Source organism: Myotis nattereri (genome assembly GCF_964212035.1).
Source record: "Myotis nattereri genome assembly, chromosome: 3".
In the NCBI taxonomy this organism is placed as follows: Eukaryota; Metazoa; Chordata; class Mammalia; order Chiroptera; family Vespertilionidae; genus Myotis; species Myotis nattereri.
This window is the reverse complement of record NC_138077.1, coordinates 16,574,706-16,591,568: the sequence shown is the minus strand read 5'-3', so window position 1 is coordinate 16,591,568 and position 16,863 is coordinate 16,574,706.

Sequence of the window (16,863 nt, the reverse complement as noted above, 5' to 3'; positions counted from 1 at the left end):
CTGACTCTGAATGAACTTACCTTCCAGTTGAGAAGGTAAAATATGTTCATGTAAGCAGTGATTTGTGAGAATTGATAGTACGAAACCTTCTGCAAGGTGGATTGTATTCAAGGACTAAATGAGTAAGTTTTATCCATTTAGGGAAGAAAAGAGAGAGGTTTGAGATAGCTTTTTTGTTGTTGTTGTTGAGGAAAGAACAGCCAGTGTGTAGGATAGGTATAGCAAAAGAGACCACAATGGAAGGGGGAAGGAAATTATAGAAATACGCAGAAAGGTCAGAAAACATAAATAAAGATTGTTGGTCACCTGGCTGGTTGTGCTGGTTGATTTATGAGAGTAGGCGGTATAAGTGAATCTAGAAAGGTATAGAGGGTGAAATTTTAGAGATCTCTGAATGAAGAACAAAATAATTCAAAATTTATTCTATCAGCCAGAAAGAATAAATTGAAAGCTTGTGAGCAGTAGAATATGTAAAAACCTGTGCATTTTTTTTTAATAGGAGCTTTTGGGGGTGACAATATGCAAAAATTTTCTGCTAACTTTTGCATTATATTTTCTTTTTTGTATTACATTTTCTACAAGTATATTTGTATTAACAGTGGAAGCAAATTAAGAAATTAAAATAATGAATATATGAGAAATCTATATTTTAGACCAGCGTGGGCAAACTACGGACTGCAAACTAAAAAAAAAAAAGACCGTACCCTTTTATGTAATGATGTTTACTTTGAATTTATATTAGTTCACACAAACACTCCATCCATGCTTTTGTTCCGGCCCTCCGGTCCAGTTTAAGAACCCATTGTGGCCCTCGAGTCAAAAAGTTTGCCCACCCCTGTTTTAGACAAAACAGTGTGTTAGTGGGTGTATAGGATAATTAGATGTATTGGGGTTGGGGAAGTCCCAGGGAACTCTATGTCTGTCTTGAAGTTCTTCCTATTATTGTCTATGAACTCTGAGAGTTACTTTATGTCATAAAACAGTTATGAAGTAGTAGTCAGTAGGAATACTATGATCAAAGACTTTCTGAAAAAAATCGAAAAATCTGCCACACATGCAACCAACTGAATGTATTCCACTTATAATAAATTAGGTTTCCTAAACAGGTTTCCTACTAAAACTTATTGCAACTAGCATTTTGTTGCTATGACAACCTAGAACAGCAATTGGAAACTAGAACATGAAAGGTGAGACAGAAAAGACAAATAGTTCATATTTAGCTAGATGGCATTCCTTTTTAACTTTTATAAATTCAGGGAGGAATTTAAAATTCTCATCATGTTAAACAATGACTAATTCCCCCACTAAAATTATATAAATTTAGGATTGCTGTTACATTTGCATCCTTTGTTCCTTATTAAATAAGATGAATGACCTCTCCTCCATTTGATCTGAATCCGAAAAGCCTTTTTCATCTATTTGAGATTTGATTGCTTTTGGTAGATTCCGAACATTTTGGCCCTTAGCTCAGGATATTAGAACTATTTACTGATTGAAGCTATGGGTTTCAGAGCGTGTTTTATGAATCCTAAGGGTTTCACAAAATATCTCTATGGTTTCTTTGGAAGGGGGCAAGGGCATTATGGCCACTTGACTTAGACGTTTTCTATTTCTTTTAGGTTTCACTTCAACACCTCACTAGGAATCGCAATTGCAAAACAAAAAGTTTGGGGTGATTTGATAAAAACCTATAAAAATATTTTAAATCTGAACATTTTTTTTCACATGAATTTCAGGTAACCATTTGAACATAAATGGCATGTTTTTATTTATAAGAGATCCTCAATAAAAATGTGGTTATATTAGAATTCAGAAAGGTAAAACACTGGTAGTCCTTAAAAGAATGGAAAGATGAACATTTTGGGGATTAAAGATGAAGGCATGTATTATTTCCTGTCTCTTCTTTTGATTATATTATCTTTACCTCAGATGTTGCATAACCGGTTACCAACAACCACTTACTTTCATTGAAGTCAGCATTTATCGAATCCTAGCATTAGGATGCAGGATATTTTATAACTTGGTAACTGCCGTAAAGGAGATTGAGGTTTCCATTTAGTGAGACATAATGTATCCACCTAACTACTGAGGAAGAACTATAGTGTGATATAAAATAAATAAGAGGAGGAAAGGATTTTTCTGGCAATTAAAAAATAAACTTCATGTAGGAGGTGATAGTCAACCGCAAATACTAGTAAAATATCAAGGTGTGAATGGGTACTGCTCTGGGCAAATTAGGACTTTGCTGGAAAAATAAAAATGTGTTCTCACCGTATTCATAGAAGATGTTAGTTATGGCGGGATATAGCTGTGTGGAGGTAGAGAAACAAAACGTAGACTTTAACATTATCTTTTAGGAATGCACATCGGAATTTTAGATTCATGCTCAGTCACTCTCACACAAAAGAATATCTACAGCTAAAGTGAGGGCGATTCCACAATTTCTGCAAAATAGGGGTGGCATGTTTAACCTAAGATTCTAAAGTGCAAGTGGCATGGGTTACCCTCCTTTGCAAGCCCGGTATCCTTTTTTTAAGGGACAGTAAGTAGAAGCTCGTTCAGAATTCCCGAAGCATGATTTCATCTCTGCCCTGGAGTAAGGAAGGGTGAAGGAGAGGGGACTGTCCCTCCTATGCTGATGTAGTTATGGGAGGTCCCTCTCCACCCTCTACAACCCCCCATTCTTGTGAACAGAGACGGACAAGGGAGAACTTTCAAAAGCTGGCTGCAGGTGAAGGTAAAAAAAAAACTTAATTCACAGATTCCTTCATTCTTTCATTTATTTATTTGACAAATATATTCTTGTGGGGAATAAAACCACAGGAATTTACAATGTAGTGGGGAGAGAGAAACATTAAACAAGTACACACTTTTAACAGAATAAATGCAATATGTGCTCAGTAAATGTTTGTTGAATGAATAACAGAGGCAGTCACAGGAACACAATGGGGGAGGAATAAGCAGGGGTCAGTTTGGAATATGTGGTCAGGGAAAGTCTTTCTGTAGATCTAGGACAAGCCAGTGTCTGCTTCTTTTCTGATCATCACAAAGAGCGTCTCAGCACCCTGAATATTCAGGTGGTTTAGGGAAAACTAAAATGTAGAGTCTGGGAGAAGATCTCAAGGTCCTAGAGGCCCTCAACATCTTAGAATAAGCCATGTGGAGTAAGGTGTATAGGGATGGGTTGATGCAGATGGATGGGGGATTGGTTAGGGCCGTGATAGGCAAACTGCGGCTCGCGAGCCACATGCGGCTCTTTGGCCCCTTGAGTGTGGCTCTTCCTAAGCTTAGGAGTACCCTAATTGAGTTAATAACAATGTACCTACCTATATAGTTTAAGTTTAAAAAAATTTGGCTCTCAAAAGAAATGTCAATCGTTGTACTGTTGATATTTGGCTCTGTTGACTAATGAGTTTGCCGACCACTGGATTAGGGGAATAAAATAGTGAAGTCCACCTCCAAAAATAAATACTTTTATTCCAAAAATAAATACTTTTTTTCAAACATTAGAGTTACATGATAATGAGCCCCAGTGGAGATGAACCTGAATTCACAATAATTATCCTAGTCCTGTATTAAGAACTTTATATGTTTTTTGTATTATTTCACTTCATAAATATTTAAAAATTATAAGCATTATTATTTTTTTTCTTGGTTTTAGAGAGAGGAAGGAAAAGGAGAGAGAGATAGAAACATCGATGATGAGAGAGAATCATTGATTGGCTGCCTCGTGCATGCCCCACATTGGGAATCGAGCCCGCAACCCGGGCATGTGCCCTGACCAGGAATTGAACTGTGACCTCTTGGTTCTTGGGTGGATCCTCAATCACTGAGCCATGCCAGCTGGGCTAAACATTATTATTGATAAGAAATCATTACTCTTGATTTTTTTTTAGTCTCAGATTAAATGACTCCTATCCATTAGAGGATAGGAGGTACTTAGCTAATACATTTACAATGATTTCTTGCCTCTCTAATGTCTTGAAAGCTGTTGAAAAGTAAGTCTGCTTTATGAATCCTTGTGTCCACTTTTTGGAGAGAAATATTATGGCACCAATGCCTTATGTAACATGGTCAATTTGTTTATTTTTGCTCTAAAGAATTTGATGGTAGAAATGTACTTACTTTTGTTATTTCCCCCCTTTCTGTTGAGATTTATTTTTAAGGGGTATTTTTTTGGAAAGCAGAACATTAAAGTTTATTACAGGTAAAGGTTAACTTGTATTTTTTTTTAAGTGCAGCCTACAGGATAAAGAGACTTTTATACTAATAAAAGCTAATATCTACGAGTTACCTGACAGTGTGTTCCTCATTATTCCCATAATTTCCATTTCGCATGTGGCAGTATACACATGCATTTGACACCTGAGCCATTACCCTTAGAAACAGTGTGCGAACAGGTAGCAAAGTGACAGATGTACCTCCAGAAGGATGTTTAAATTGATTTTTTTTGGTCCTAATACCTTTGTTTTCCCCTAAATTCCCTCTAACTTTGTATGTCATTCCACACAACCCAGTTTATCGCTATGATGGCTGTTTTGGCACTACTGTTTTCTAGTCACTGTGTATATTTGGAAACACTGAATATTTGTGAAAACCATAAAGGCATGTTTTATGTTTTGTGGGTCTTTAGCTATTCCTCTTCATGGTACAATTTCCTCTTTAGTAAAATGGAGCACTTTTACAGAAAAAAGTCTTGGCTCATCAATATTCATTTATAGCTTTATGGTCTCTTAACTGAATTTTCTTTCACACACCTTGGCACTCAGCTTCATTTTGCTTTGTTTGGATTTTCTGTTTACCTGGCTTCTGCAGTATGTCCATCGGTTATTCAGAGAACTATAGAAATGTTTCCAGGACTCCTATTTTCAGATGAATTTGGAAATCAAATATTAAGAGTGTATCCATTCATGATAAATCAGCATCCTTTTTATGGAAAGAAAGAGAGAAGGAAAGAAAGAGAAGGAGGGAGGGAAGGTGGAAAAGAGGGGGAGAGGGATGGAGGGAAAAAGGAAGAAAAATAATATTAGATTTTCCTAATTTCAGAAATAATCTAGCTTAGTGATTTCCACCTTCTTTGAGTATGAAGCCTTATTTTTAATATAAGTATGTTTCCAGGACACCACATAATAACAATTGTTCTTTCAATAACTATTGACCAAAAATATGTGGAGAAAGCATTTTATTGATTTAGTGGCATTTAAAAAATTAAACATACATCCATACACATTTGGAAAGTTATTGCATATATGTAGATAACATATGACTTATTCTGGTTGGGGGTAATTCTTAATGTACATAAAGATTAAGATTAAAAAATTCATGAAATAACTAAGTTTTTCTGGGGCAGAATGCAATCCAATTGGGAAGCATAGAACTTCCCCAACCCATTCTTTTTCTAATCTAAAAGTGAAAACCAAAAATGTTTAGAAAATTGCCCAAGATTATATTAACTAAAAAATTAAATTTATGTTCCTGCTAGCCAATCACAATACTCACTGAGGAGTTTGTCAGTTACACAGCTACATAATTCAGTCTGAATACTTGAAGCTAGTGTAACTTTAGCTTTGCCTTTTTTGGTTTAATTATCTCAATTTTGTTTTGTTGTATTAATGTATGTTAAGACCAGACTTTGTAACTAAGCAACATGAAATAAAAAGTATTGGCCAATCCTAGAATTATAACAATAGCACCTGATTACATTATTTTAAATTAATAAGGAGGCACTAGAAGAAAATTTTAACTTACTGAGTTGATACTTAGTTAGAAATTCGTGAGTCTTCAGATTTGAGATGTGTCTCTGGTAATTGAGTTTCTTAAGAATTTTTTTTTAACGCCTCACCTGAGTGGTCAGAGCATATAGCAGACTCAACTTAAATTTTAAATGACAGGAATGAATTTTTTTTGTAGTGTATATAATTCTTCATCAGATTTCCAGCAGCATTATGAGCAGTGGCATTCCTTTGCATGTCCTGTGCTGACTAAGACTTCTGGGATTGTGAGGAAGAGCGGACTGGCTTTTGAATGAGGTATGTTATGTGTTCTATAGCTCAGACATGTTTTCATAAGAATAAGTAAACCTCAGGGCATTTGGTCAACTGCTCATGCTTCCATTTGAGCCAGGCACATGCCCTCAGATGCCAACGTGTCATTTAGGAAGAATTTGGCGGAAAATTCTTGGATTCTATGCTATCTTTCTGGAATTATTCAGAACTAACCATTATTCAGAAAACAAAAACAAAACAACAGTTTTTGCTTACTGCCAAAGTGATTATATAGTAATGGTTTTATTTTTTCACTGTCAAATTATTGTATTATTACCTGTAATATTGTTGATAGTGCTTAGAAGAATAATTAACCATCATTAAATAAAGTGTAATAGAATGAATAAATTAGTTAATATTGGATTCTATTAACATTTCAAATATCCTATATAATAAAAGCCTAATGCTAAGTGTCCAATCAACCGTTCAACCAATCAAAGCATAATATGTTAATGATATGCTAAGGCCGCTCAACCGCTCACTATGATGTGCACTGACCACCAGGGGTCAGACAGTCGGCCAGTTGACCAGTCCCTATGAAATGCCCTAACCACCAGGGGGCAGACGCTCTAACTGGTAGGTTAGCTTGCTTCTGGGGTCTGGCCGGGACTGGACAGGATGGGCTGGACATGCCCTGGAGCTCTCCCATGGTCCCTCCCCGGCTGGCCAACCTCTCGCGTCTCTTCCTGACCCCAATCATGCACCAGTGGGGTCCCTCAGCCTGGCCTGCGCCCTCTTGCAATCCAGGATCCCTCAGGGGATGTCGGAGAGCCAGTTTCAGCCTGATCCCACAGGCCAGGCCAAAGGACCCCACTGGTGCATGAATTCATGCACCAGGCCTCTAGTATTAATATAATAATTAATGTAATAATTTCAAACATCGTAACAAATCTCTTTTAGGCCATTGCCGTGGACTTCATGTTTGTATCCTCTCAAATTCATATGTTGAAATCCTATCCCGAATGTGATGGTATTAGGAGGTGGGGCCTTGGAGAGGTAATTAGGTCATGGGATTAGAGCCCCCATGAGTGGGACTTTTGCCCTCATGAAAGGGATCCCAGAGAGCTCACTTGCCCTCTTTCCATTATGTGAGAATATAACCAGAAGTCAGAAATCTGCAGCCCAGAAGAGTGCCTTCACCAGAACTGAGCTGATCTCAGATTTCCAGCTTCCACAACTGTGAGAAATAAATTTCTGTTGTTACTAAGGCACCCAGTTTATCGTACTTTGTCATAACAGTCCAGATTCACTAAGACAGCCATATTCCCTTCTTCTTGCTCTGGAACATGTGATGAACCCTGCTGGGCCTGAGGCTAAGCCACTGTCCGGAGTTGTCCAAGTGAGAAGCCACTGATTGCAAATCAATTCCTGGAATTTAGACTGTCTGTCCTTGAGACTTATTAGTGGACACGTGAAACAGATACTCACTGGGAATTGCAAGTATTTGAAAGGGAATGGGGAGACTGAAGGAGTAATTTGTATATTTGGGGAATGCAGATTCAATAGTATACTATTAAGGTCCCTGATGTCACTTTTCCAAACTTTGGATTCCAAATATGCTTAATTGATGATTCAGACCCTCTGGAGACTCAGCACTTGATTCAGGCCAGAGATTTTCTTGGGACCACTCTTTCTTAAAAAACAAAACAAAACTTTTTAAAATTGACTTCAGAGAGGAAGGGAGAGGGAAAGAGAGACAAAAACATCAATGATGAGAATCATTGATCAACTGCCTCCTGCACACCCCACACAAGAGACTGAGCCCGCAACCTGGGCCTGTGCCCTGACCGGGAATCAAACCGTGACCTCCTGATTCATAGGCTGACACTCAACCACTGACTGTCGCCACCCAGGACTTGGGGTCACTCTTATCGAGACCACCTTCCTATTCAGGGGCTTGAAGAGATGTTTTTAAGTTGTTGAATCAATGTGGAGTTCCTTATCCGGAAATTCAAATCAGTGGGAAGTCCTGATTTGAATTTTTTTAGCTGGGCACAGAATCTTGTGATGGACCTCTCTCCCGAATGCCAGCCACCAGTCACGTGGCCTGGTCACCCTTGGTTTCAAAGCCTCTGAATACCCAGCCCTTTGCATGGGCAAACTTTCCTCACCAAACCCTAAGGTTGCCCTTGGGGGGATCCTTATCTCCTGACTGATCTGAAAAAGTTCTTAAACTTCTCATTTTATTCCATTAATTGTGGAACTGAAATATGTTTGCTATGAGAAAGTCATTTGTCTCTGGTGTCACCTTATACATTATCCAGAGGGGAAGAAATAAAAGTTGTTTGTTAAAAAAATTAATGAACGTTGGTTGTTTTACCCCCAATGCCCAATTACTTTAGATTTTAAATATAATTTGTTGAAAATGTTTGTTGTATATCTCCTACTACACTATATGAAAGAATTTTTTTGAGAGATACCCCCAGCATGCTCTCCAAAAGGAATATCTAATACCACTCTTATTCTTTATTTAAGACTACCCAACATGTGCTCTCTGAATTCAGTGATGATCCATCCAGGTGTTTTCTAGTGATGCAGAAACAAAGCAAAAGAGTGAGTCTTATCAGCTAAAAGGGCCTTTAATAATTTGTCTTCCTGGTAAGTCCAACAGCTGTCTGAATAACTGCTGAGCAGCCCTGGTAGACCAGTACGACCTTTCTGAATTGATAAAATCCTAACCTAAAGAAACTATATTTTAGAACATGTGTACAACCCTATTGAATATACAGTTGTTATCATTTGGATTTTCTGGAAGACAAAAACCATGTTGCTCCCCATGGTCAATAATGGCTTCAAGGACTTGTTGGCTTTTCAGATGTCAGAAACCTTCAGGGGTCTGTTGATATGTAGGAAGTTGTACCTGGTGCTTATGTTGTAATCCACTGATATTCCTTCCCATGATAGCTCTGGGCTCCCCCAATATCCAGGCGTAGTATGTCATGAAAGGAGAATGAAGCTCCCATTCAGAATTCTAGTTGTGCAAGCATTTGGAGAAGTAACTCAGGCCATCAGCCAATGAGGATTGTCATCCTAGATGCTGTTAGAAAATTCCTGCAAAATTTCCTCATTCCTCTGTGCTAACCATGACACTCCATCCACCCTTTCGCTGTAGCATTCATATACACAGTCATTATTATGTGTCTTTCTCCATGTTGGACTGCGAGCCCCTGGAGCAGCTCTCGGACCTCCATACCAGTGACACTCTTGGAAAGGGTTCACAGGGCTGAACAATCCTCCATTGCCTCGAGCATTTATCAATTACCCATTTTCCATTTAAAAATCCCAGCAGTGCTTCTTTCTTTTGGACATCTAGCTAGCGGTGAAATTCAAAAATCCATCCCCTCTACAAGATTTATCGATTGCCCTCAACCTGATATTAAATTTGTATTTTTATGGTTATACAAGGAAAAATTTAAGTGGTAGACACCATTATAATTATTTTGGAATTCTACTCTCTTGAGCAGGGTGTGTTTAATAATATTTAAGTCCTTTCCAAGTACTAAACCAGCGGTTCTCAACCTGTGGGTCGCGACCCCTTTGGGGGTCAAACGACCCTTTCACAGGGGTCGCCTAAGACCATCGGAAAACACATATATAATTACATATTGTTTTTGTGATTAATCACTATGCTTAATCATGTTCAATTTGTAAATATGAAATTGGGGGTCACCACAACATGAGAAGCTGTATTAAAGGGCCGCGGCATTAGGAAGGTTGAGAACCACTGTTAACTATACTTTCTTATTCTATAAGACTTGTCCTTGCCGTAGCAAGACCAACCTTTTTCAAGAAAACAGCCCAACAGATGTTGACAGTGGGCTTGTGGCTTATGAAACAATAAAGACAGGGAGGTGTTACAGGAAAGTTTACAACCCTTTAAAAACAAAGGACTTTAATAAACGTTGGGGCGCTTAAAGCAACATAATGGCAACATACCAAGGCTGCTGGAGCCCTTTATGAGAGCATCCTCAAGGTTCTTCCCACAGACCATAGGGGAAACTCATGAGCGTGCTTTCCAATGCTCCAGAAAACCCTACCATCCTTAGATGGACTGTTTTAATAAAGACTCCTTAAGGTTATAGCCCCTGCAGGTTTTAGAAGGAGTCTTGCTTCTAATGCAAACCATAGGCTCACTGAGAGATGACTGCAAACAAATACAGACATGTATATCCACGAAATTCCCAAGTATTCAGAATATTTATTTTGCCTTGATGTTTTCTCTGGAGCTGCAAAGACTGCGATGGAAACCGATTGGGAAAACTGTGCTTCCAATGTTTTTTCAACTTAACTCCTGTGGCAATTTAGTCAACCAGCCTGCTTGGAAGTCATCTAGCTGCAGAACCTAGGTTGGGGGGAAACCTGCCACATTATATAATTCCCTAAGCAGGTTTTGGCTCCGTCTCCGCCAATCCATCTTAAACAGTGGCTCGTGCCCTGCATCCAGCAATACATATGATCAAGCAATTTAGCACAAAAAGAGGAAAGGCCCCACAACTTGGCATCCCCGTGGACATTAATCTTTGAGAAAACCAAATGGGTCCAACTTTTTTTGCCAGCGTGTAATAGCGAAGCTGTCACATTTTTACACAAATGACTCTGGAGTCCGATAGCGAATGGCAAGAAGAGACGGGGGAGAGCGGGGTGGAGGAGGTGTGGCTGCTGAGTGGACTGTTTTCAAAGTGGCTCCGGTTTTCAGGGGAGGGGCCGGGAGGCTCCGCACCGCACCGTAGGAGAGACGAAGTAGTTAAAAACCGTTACTAGCGACGAGCCTGAAGCTCAGGGTGTGGGTATATAAGAAGCGCCTCCAGCGCAGCACGGCTGCTGCCCTGAGACCCGCGAGCTGGGCGCACGGACGCAGCCCTTCACTCGCCCCGAGGCCTGGGAGCCCATCTCAGCGGGCCGGTGGGCTCTCACCCGGGCTCCTGCCGCGTACCCTGGGACCGACACCCAACCCCCCAACTTCTGGCCCCTCACCTTCAAGGCGCACCCCCGGAGTCGTGCGCTCCAGTCCAGCACACGCGCGCGACACCCGCGCGCCCGGCGCCAGGTCCGCCCCAAGGCGATGCGTGCAGGGGACCGGGCGGCTGGGCTCGGACAGCGGGAGTAGCGCCCGCGGGGGGGAGGTCGGGAGGCTCAGGGGTTAGAGACCGGGCTGAGGCCCCCTTCGCTCAGTGCAACACCTGCTGCCGCCGCCGCCGGGCCGCGATGAGCCGCGTGGTCTCGCTGCTGCTGGGCGCCGCTCTGCTCTGCGGCCACGGAGCCTTCTGTCGCCGGGTGGTCAGCGGTGAGTCTGGGGCCACCCGTTCGCCAACCCGACGAGCAGGGATGTGGGACCCTGGGGCTCGCAGGCGAGGGTGGTGCGGGGCAGCCTGTTCGTCCCAGGGTGGACGGTCTCCCCGGGGGTGGAAAGCTGTGCGGGGTTGGGAGCCGGGAGGAGGCGTGGGAAGCTGGGTTGTGCTGTGCGCTCTCCCCTGCCCCTCAACATACACGCAAAAAGTTTTAAAATGTCGCAAGTGCTGGGTTCCATGGCTGCAAAAGGAGCCGGGCTTCATGGTGAGCAGCGCGGCTTTCCCCAGGAGTCGTTTATTTCCACTTTCTTTGAAAGAGAGTTGGTGGCAGGGCAGGGCTGGGCCCCTGCGGCAGGGGTGGGGTCCCGCGGAGCCCGGGGACCAAGAGCCGCTGCGGGGGTGCCTCCCCCGGCGGGCCTGGCTCCGCTGCAGTCCCCACCCCGCGTCCTCTGGGAGGATCTGGGACAGGTCTGCGCGCCCTGAGTCCCTCGGAGACCCCTGGGCACGCAGCCTTTGTTCTCAGGAGGCTGACAAAGAACGGGGGTGGGGTGGGGAGGAAGGGGGTGGTCATGGTGCGTTGCTGCCCTGCCTTCGCGCACCTCGTCCCAAGTTGGGGACCTGTCGAGTTGGGCTGAGGTATATGCATGGCGACGACTGGCTGCAGGTTCATGCTCCCAGTAGGTGCCCAATTATGTCGGCGGAGTCCGTGCGAGGGCAATGCATCAGCACTGGCCAGCCTCCCAGCGTTCGCTCTGATTTTTCTTTCCCTTGGACTTTCACGCTCCTATTGTTGAGCTGTTTACATTTGATTCACTCTCTTACTTTTGGGGAAGGTCTCTTAAGAAAAACACAGAAAAAACCACAGGAAGCTTCTCAGAAGCGTGACCAGGGCCATCCTGAAAATGGAGCACAGACACTCCTTTTACTGAAGTCTCCTGCGATGCTAATAGAAGGGTTGCAACGAATGTTTGTTGACTGTGTGTGGGCATGTGTTTAAAGTGCCGGGAGGTTTTTTTTCATGTGAAAAGCACAGATTCCTTTTTACAGTCTGTGCATCTTAGAACAGGTGCCATGGAGGTAGAGAGATGACAGACGACGGCAACTTCATCAGCAGCGAAGCCAGACCTTTAGAAATTGGCATCTTAAGCTTAATTGTTACTGATCTTCCCCTCAGCGATATGTGATGTCCTACATCTTCAGGATACAATTCTTGAGTGTCTGGTTGTCTTTCACTCTCGACTACCTTTTTGGCACCTGGAGACACTGGAATTAAATACATTGTGAAGTGTCATTTGGAAATGCTATAGCTGCTTGCTTTTCTTTGCTTTTTCTTTTTCCTTTCTTTTTTTTTTCTTTCTTTTTCTTTTTTTTTTTTTGAAGAGAATCTGGCTCAACATTTTTAAAAGGAAAATGCTACAGTATCAAAAAGGATGTTATAGAAGCCATCCATTGGCTCATTTCCCCCCCAATTTAACTTTGAGGAAAAAGTTTAATATTTGGACTCATCTGAATTACACATATCTAACTGCCTTCCTGTTTATCAGAATTATGCTTGCAAATGAATGAACAGCCAAAACCAGGCATTGAGCATAAGGTGTTTTGTAAACACATAGAAACACTTCTTCTTTGAATTAAATAATATATTTTTGGTGTATTCTTGTTTGGGAGGGAAAAAGATATATGATTAAAATTAGAACTTGAAAATTGTTAGTGAAAATTAATTCTGCATTGTTATTTTATAAATTGTTGTAAACCTGTGCTGTGTTTTTCTGTTATTTATAGGCATCTTGCAGGTGACATCTGGAAAATTTCTAATTAACTGAACATGATCTATTTGATTTAGTATAAATGATGATGTTTGCTTGGTATTAAAACAATTAAGTTTTTCTTATGAGTAATTGAATTGTCTTTGGCCGTGCAAGTTCACATTGACATTTAAGCATTACAAATTGATTTGTGATTTTAATCTTTGAAGACAATCTTTTAAAAAAAATATATTTCAGACAAAATGGCATGAGGACAGAACAGTTTAAATCTGGACATTTTGGAAGTAATAGGTCTAATGTCTGCCTGGTCAGCGTTGAGTTTTGAGTGGTGCATCAACTTTTTAATGCCACTAGGGACCATCTACCAAAATCCTCAAGTGTCTGTTGACTGCAGCAAGTTCCTTGGGACCATCAGTAGGAATATACTTACAATATATTAAATACATTTTCTATTTATTAAATATCAATACAGCTATTTATAATGTCCATGTAGTATACCACCATAATCACCCCAGAAAAATGACAGAAACTCATAAAATAATCCTGCATAGACATTCTCATTTTAGCACTTTAAAATATTCCATTATAAGATATTTTCCAGTACTTTAAAATACATCATCCTTTTAAAAGTTGAGAGCATTATTTATAAAGGAAATGAAAATATTTTTAAAAAGCATTTCAAACAACTTCATCATCATAATCTTCCCTATAAGAGTTCATAGATAGCCCTAACCAGTTTGGCTCAGTGGATAGAGCATCAGCCTGAGGACTCAAGGGTCCCGGGTTCGATTCCGGTCAAGGGCATGTACCTTGGTTGTGGGCACATCCCCAGTGGGGAGTGTGCAGGAGGCAGCTGATCGATGTTTCTCTCTCATTGATGTTTCTAACTTTCTATCCCTCTCCCTTGCTCTCTGTAAAAAATCAATAAAATATATTTTAAAAAAGTTAACTAGAAAGAAGTAAAGCAGAAAAGAATTAAAAAAAAAAGAGTTCATAGACAGCATCTAGCAGTAGTAAGAAAAGTATTTTTACAGGTCAGAGGCCATGCTTATTTTGATGCATGGATATGCAATACAAATATCCAATCATGAGGATAACAATCCGATAGTACGTAGTGAATGTATGGCTCTAAGTTGGGAACTACTTTTAGGGTCTTAGACCTGTCCCGGTTTGTTGCTAAACACAGATGTGTAGAGAGTACCTCCGGGGGCTGCAGCCATTTAATTTTGTCAAGTGACTGGTAGGTAATGGAATCCTTAGGACAAAGGTAAGAGGAGTTTACTTATGGAGATAGAGATACATATGAAAAAGAAGAGTTCAAAATTCCAGTTTCAAAGATGGGAAGATGTATTGAAGAGCATGTGGGTATTTTTAAACATATGAAGTGTTTTGAAGTAACATTTCTTTTTTTTCTTTTACTCTCTCCCTCTTTTTTTTTTTTTTTTTTTTTTTTTTTTTAGTGCACACAGCAGTGATCCCTAACCTGTTTGTGCTGCAAAATGGCATTGAGTATGTTTCATGGTACCTCCAAATTTCTGCAGGATATTTTAATATGTATTAGTTGGAACTTATTAAAATTGGCAAATGTTTTATTTAGAAGATTGGATGGTTTAGAGACCTCTCTTTTTATCACACAGAAGCCACAGAATACTGCAAAATCATGCTGATGATCAGTAGCCAACAGATTAACATAATAGCAAAGGAGATACAAAGAACTGTTATCCCAGCCTCTGGTAGTATTCCATGACATCATCAAAAGCATAAAGTGATGACGGTGCAGTTTTCAAAGATGCAATTACTTAAGCATCTCTTGGGCAAGAAAGGAACAAATTAATCTTATTGCTAGTCATTTAATAAACTGCACATTCATCATAGCCATTAATCCCTAACTGCTGTTTTTCAGCATTTTATGGCTTTGTTTTTAGAACACTTTTTCCTGGAGATGGCAATATCTATTCCATTAACACAAGAAAAGAGGCAGTGTTGTTTAATAAAGGGGTACAAGCGGAAATCCGGCTGATGTCCTCACTAACCATTTTTACTTTTTGTAACGGTGCTCTGTGCTAGGTGGCTGGATGCATACACTGCCAGGAGAGACTGTTTCTTTCACACACTAGGGATGATATAACATGGCCTGACAACTTGATCCTAGTTATCCTCCTTGTAATTGAGGGGGGAGGGCGGGATCAGCTTGGGTCTTGTTTGTTTTATTTGGGGGGAAAAAGGAGGCGCAATAAAACAATCATTAAAGACATATATGGTCTGAAAATACTAGATTGATGTTCCAATATTAATCGTGTGGCTAAATGTTCAGTAAGAGAAAACACACAATCTGCTTAGAAACAAACTCTCAAGGCACAACCCTTTGCATATATCCAGTAATCAATAATGGATGAATACTAATAATTATAACATGGAAAACACAAATAATGAATATATTCATCAATCCCTTTATCTATGAAATCTTTCACCTTAGGAAAAAAGTTCTATTTGAGACACCTCTGGGGTAAATGCATGAACTGTGGAGCCTGGCTCCCTGGTTCGCAACCCTGAGTTCACCACTTGTGAGCTGTGTGAATTTGGGAAAATTGCTTGACTTTCAAGGAGCTGTGAGACGGACCCCGTGTGGCCAGCCCTGTGCCTGGAGCTGAGGCCACCTATGGGAAAACACATTATTATTATTTTTTTCTAGCTGAACAGCCTATATCACCAGGAGAGATATTTTCCTAATCTACCCAAAGGCATGGATTGTGCTAACTTTGAGGCCCTGCATATTAAGCTCTTGATAAATGTCAGGCTACTATTATGATTCTTATTTCTTTAAAAGTCATAACCACTCTCACTTTTTTTAAAAATATATATTTTTTTATTGATTTCAGAGAGGAAGGGAGAGGGAGAGAGAGATAGAAACATCAAGGATGAGAGAGTATCATTGATCAGGTGCCCCCTGCTGGGGATCGAGCACGAAACCCAGGCATGTGCCCTTGGCTGGAATCGAACCCAGGACCCTTCAGTATGCAGGCTGATGCTCTATCCACTGAGCCAAACCAGCCAGGGCTACTCCCACTTTTTAGGAAAGAAAACATTAATGTCCTCAATGTCCCCAAAGTTCAAGTAGAACTCTGGGATTCCAAGCCAGTTCTGATTGACTGAATGCTTGAAATCTTAAGTCACACAAATGGTTTACCATTTGTTATTTAGATCTTGATTTTAAATATTAGAATTTTTTAATTAAAAAAGGAATCTCATTTCCTTGTCGGGAAGCGTGTGGTATTTCCTAGCTGGAGAGGTAGGGCTTGCAGCTGCACCACCATTCGACAAATGACCCAAGACTGCCATTTTGTTTTGTTTACCAATGTAGGAAATGGATTCCAGCACATGTTAGTAGTGCACTATGCAGTTCATTGCATCATACAATCTCTGCTGCAAAAATGAAGTTTATTATTACAAAACATTTTTATAAGGAAAATTCTTAAGAAGTTGGTGTAATATTGAACCCTGAAAGCAGAACATGGAATCCATAGCTTTCCCTTTCTTTCTAGTTTGAAAGTGTCAGCATTGCCATCAGAGGTCATGTGACACTGTATATTGTAGTATCAGCATACTTAATGTGATTTTAAGGGGAGTAGGAAAGAATTATGAAAAACAAATTCTTTTGTGCGATTCTGATAAAATGTTTGAAATCCAGTCAGTCTCTGGTTTGGGTTTATCATGTAAATCCTCTTTTGTACAACTTTTTCTGGGCCACCTAAGGTAGGCCATAAC